At 35.7% G+C, this 4,875-nt stretch overlaps 1 long non-coding RNA gene across 1 annotated transcript; it reads right to left on the bottom strand.

Annotated features, from left to right (window-relative positions):
* Positions 1 to 1,448: 1,448 nt before the first annotated feature.
* LOC138352285 (uncharacterized) lies at positions 1,449 to 2,986 on the bottom strand. The gene is made up of 3 exons (XR_011222743.1): positions 2,213 to 2,986; positions 1,942 to 2,070; positions 1,449 to 1,561 (listed from the first exon to the last, which is right to left on the bottom strand). It is a non-coding gene; the product is annotated as an uncharacterized lncRNA (long non-coding RNA).
* Between the last annotated feature and the right edge of the window lie 1,889 nt (positions 2,987 to 4,875).

Below are 4,875 nucleotides of genomic sequence, written 5' to 3'. Positions count from 1 at the left end.
GCCTCTATAGGAAGGGTATCTCTCAATTCCTCAGGCGTTAGTCTAAATGCCAGTAACGTTCTTCCTTTTATAAATGAATTATATGTCAAGGTATTGCAAGCATTAAAGCCTACTGTATTTTGAGTCTCGTAGTATAGTTTCGAACATTTATTCGGGAACTTGCAAGTTATATTAAATAAGTTTGTCCCATCACGTGTAATATATACATTAGATAAATCGCAGTGATCGAAATAAAGTGGATTAAGTGTATACGCTCCTGATATTGCTTCCATATCCATCATCATAATAAATAATTTATCTGGGATAATGCTCCCCCATGGCTGGTCAATACTTAATCTCTGCTGCCCATTACCAAGAATGAACGTCTTGTGGAGTGTCTTATCAAACGTATATGTAACTGGTGTATTTTGTTCAGCCAGAGCTCTATTAATAGCCTCCAATCCAGATGCGAATGGAGTTATCCGATCAATCCACATTCTAGCTAGTTTTATGTTAAACTTGTATCCAGATTCAATACTGTTTATAACCCACGGATCACTGTTAAGTTCTAATCTCAAACGAATATCAATTCCATCCAAAAGATATTCGCTCAAAGTTGTAATGTCCAATAGCAGTTTAAAGCAACAATTTACTCCCTCAGTTTTTAACTTTACAAATCTAGATTTAAGGTCTTCTGAGGCATTCTTAAAATAATCTACATCATATTTTTCAGGAAAAACATCATTATAGAAATACGTCAGTTCTTTAAATCTTTCAGCTTTACATTCAGAAAGCGTTGTCATTAGCTTTACATATGATAAATATGAAAATAGTGAATTAGTTTCCACCACTTGCTCATTTAAATAAACAGTTACAGCTTTAAACATTGTCTGGGACAAGCCATTGACTATTGATGCATTTTTAATATCCGCTAAAGCCGTAATTCCGTCAGGTCCCGTTAATTCAACCATCAGTTCTAGCGTCAAGCTCGAAAGATCAATAAATTGTCCCTTAACTCCTGGGATACGGAATTCAATATAAGAGTCTTTAAATTTATTGTTAATACTTGAATTCACAGGTAAAATATCCTGTGTCTGTCTTGAAAATATCGTACTTTCAACCATTCTATGCGGATTAACTTTAGGAAAGCCATCGCTTATAGCAGCTGTATAGTTTTCTAAAGGAACTTGCAATGCTGCACTAGGAGCATTTACACTCATCATGTCTGCGTCTAGCATACAACTAGTACTGTTTTTATGAAAACACGTCTTTATATCTATCCATTTTCTTTATATAGGCAGGTCTTTTCGTTTTTCTTTTCGTTATTCGGCCACCTGCTAACAATTTAGGACCTATACTTTTCAATGTTTCCATACCGCGTTTTCTAATTGAATCTTTCAAAGTACCTTGGCCTGCATTTATATCCTGCAAAACATTCTGTCCCACTGTCAATGCAGCTGGCATAATAGTTTTTAAGGGGGCGATAGTTAGGGTTCATAAAAGTTGTTCTAGTGCAATGAAAATTTATTGACGTGTTACACGTGAAGAGGGCTGCAAGTGGTCCAAGTTTCAGCATCGCAGCCTAAATAGAGAGGGAGAAAAAAAAAAAAAACTTTTTTTAACCATTTTTTTACATGTTTTAAAGTTGATATAACAAATACAAATATCAACTGATATTATTTCTATGATACTCAGCTATCACAATACTATATAATAAAGGTTGTCTAGTGGCATTATTATCCCAAACCTATTTAGTGCAATAATACAAATTTTCAAAGTTCACCCAAAAAATTATGCAACAAAATGATGTTTATAAATATATATAAAATCAATAAATGATCTTAGGGGAAATATATAACTTGAGTTTTTAGAGGCACAGACTCTACATATAATGTGCAAGTTCCATGTAAATTGAATAATAAATAAAAAAGTTATTCAACCATATAGTTGCAAATTAGTTACCTGTAAAAAATGAAGGTCAAAGTTCAGCCACCTTTGGCTGAGGTTGATGAACTACCAATTTCAATCAAAATTACCACCCTTGTAGATTGGCATTCCTTCAGTAAGGTGTGTAAGTTCCATGAAGATTGCCTGATAAAAAAAAAAAAAAAAAAAATATTAAAAAAAAAAAAATTAAAAAAAAAAATAAAAAAAATTAAAAAAAAGACAGCAGCTTTATATTTACAATTATTTATGATATAGTATCAAGATATAAAACATAATACATACTAACCTAATATAATTGGTCTGAAATATGCAACATCTTGCAACATCAAGAGGGAGAACGTCTTGAGTTGCAGGTCTAAGATCTTGAGTGGCAGGTGCCGCAGGTGGTGTGGCAGGTGCCGCAGGTGGTGTGGCATGTGCAGCAGGAGGTGTGGCAGGTGCCACAGAGGTGTGGCAGGTGCCACAGGAGGTGTGGGTGCCTGGGTGTGAGGCGAGGTAGTGTGTTGTGGGGGCGGGAGGCTGCCCTCTCTCTTCACTCAAGGGAACTCTTGTTTTGCCTCAGTGTGGCTTTACGCTCCTTCTTTACTTGGCTAACGCGTAGAGCTCTTGCCTTTAGAGCTTTCTTCTTGTCCTATACTATATCCATTGTGCAGTATATGCAAGAAAATACGATCTGTGCGAGCGCGTCAGGCATGCGACCGCCGGCACAGACACTGAGAGGGTGACTAAGCCAGTAAATCGGATTATAGCCCCTCCCTCTCACAGAAGACAGTTGCCAGCGAGTGTGTTTATAATTTGTATATGCATAACAAGATATTCTCCACTCTATTGCGAAATACTAGACGCTTACAACGTATGACGCATCACCCTACGGCGCACCCGAGCCGCGAGGACCAGATTTCGGGCAATTGCGGCTGGAAAATTTGCTCTAATTACGTTATTTATTATCATAACATTAAACGGTTTGCACCACGGTGTTGCCAGAACGTTGTAGTATTTTTATAAATTTTTCGTGTTTGGCCGAATTTTTTCGGCCAAACAATTATAACGCCACCTTAATAGGAAAGGAGTTGCTCTACGAGCTAGACCAGTTAAGAAACTTAATATTCCACCTCCTCTTAAATGTCTTCTATCAAAAACAGTAATATCGCCCAGTGCTCCACCTCTCTTCCCTCGAGGAGCGATAAATCGCCCTACCTCGTCAACAGACAGCGGTACAAACCCGACCCTCATGTTTAAACAGGCCAGGAGAGAATGATAAACTCCCTCTACTCATGCCATTATATATCAACGGGTCTAATATGTAATACTGCAATCGTACATCCATCCTTTTCAAAATATACAGGCTCCCCATCTTGATATGTTAATCTAATACTGATGCCATCAATATTAGTCGTATTTAAAGGTTTATATAATTTCCTGTGTGTTACATTACTTTGAAACGAAACAACATCCAAGATATTTACAATCTGATTACCAAACATGGTGGGCTGCACCTTATCACAATATACACACAAGAAATCTATACGGCCTCCCGGCCTAGGATGATAATAGCATGTATCTTGTACAGATAACCTGTTATTAGGTAGTTTATTCATAATAAAAATATCATAGGCTTTACCTACTTCAGCTCCAATAACTTTACATATATTTCGACCGAAAGATAAAGAAATTCGAACAACTAATTTTCCATCCTTTGTAATAAATAATTTTAACAACTTCTCACTAAATGCTGCATTAAACTTAATTCAATTAATACTCGAATCATATTTCATATAAACGTCCCCGTGATCTGAGAAATTATAATTAAGTACGGGTCCTATAAAACTCAGTGAACCTTTTGAAAATATAGTAGAAATTTCTCTATTTAAAATAGTCGTTAGCTCTATGCAATTATCACTGGCTAAAATATCCGGCTTTAAAGTGAAAGATGTATTCACCGTACTCAAATCAGATAAATTTTTATTAGACACTAGAAGTTGAACTGAAATAAAACTTTCCGGGTCATTCCTCCTAACAGCGAAATAAGATGGAGGCAGGAATATATTCTTCAGGCACACTTCATAAGCTTTATTCGGGTCTAAAGGCAGCTGATTATGTAATCTATTTTCAAAAGCATTGGGAGCATTGTTTTTAAATACATCAGTATCAGAGTTACTCGCTGCATATATAACGTAACTATCCATCCTGTAGACTAATAGTAAATGATAAAAATAAACAGAAACTCACCTTAATATGGTATCCAGGTAGACTCTCCTTCATCTCCAGCCTTGATCTTCCTCTTCAAACTCGGAGGAGAAAACACTTGATTTTTCGCATCTACATTTCTAAATAAATTCTTAGGTGTAGAGGTCAAAGAAAAAAACAACTTTGCTATGGGCAGTTTATCTTCTGGGAATAACAATTTCGGAGTGCACATCCTGCCTATAACGTCATCAACAATATTGATCCCAGTAACTGGTGATGTAATGTTCCCTTCCTCATCCCACTTTACAAGTCCAGTTGTATTAAAATAATTTAACAAGGAGACAGCAAAATCATAATCCTTAAGCTTTAATCTTAAGTCTATCAAGTGTTGTATAACAGGATTTGTTCTCACTGTCATCGTAGGCTTCTCAACACTTACTGCCGTAGGCTTCTGTTGATCAATAGCTTTTCGTGGTACAAGATAGAATTCTTTCATTATTCCTTATTAAATAGCCTTGAAATAAAATTTATAGCTATGGGAAGTAAAATGCCCAATAAATTACCTCCTCTTTTACTTGTTAATGTGTCTTTCTTGAGTGAAATAGCCTTCTTCTTACAGGCTAATGTATGGAGTAGAGCTCTATATTTAGAAAGTCTCTTTAAAATAGGCTTCCCAACTTCAATTTTATTTTTTAAGAAATTATTAAATATTTCAGATAGGCAAAGTATATGTTCCTTTTTAAGAGTCTTAATTAACTTTTT

The sequence above is a fragment of the Procambarus clarkii genome, chromosome 53 (genome assembly GCF_040958095.1).
Source record: "Procambarus clarkii isolate CNS0578487 chromosome 53, FALCON_Pclarkii_2.0, whole genome shotgun sequence".
NCBI lineage: Eukaryota > Metazoa > Arthropoda > Malacostraca > Decapoda > Cambaridae > Procambarus > Procambarus clarkii.
This window is presented reverse-complemented; position numbering and strand designations above follow the sequence as displayed.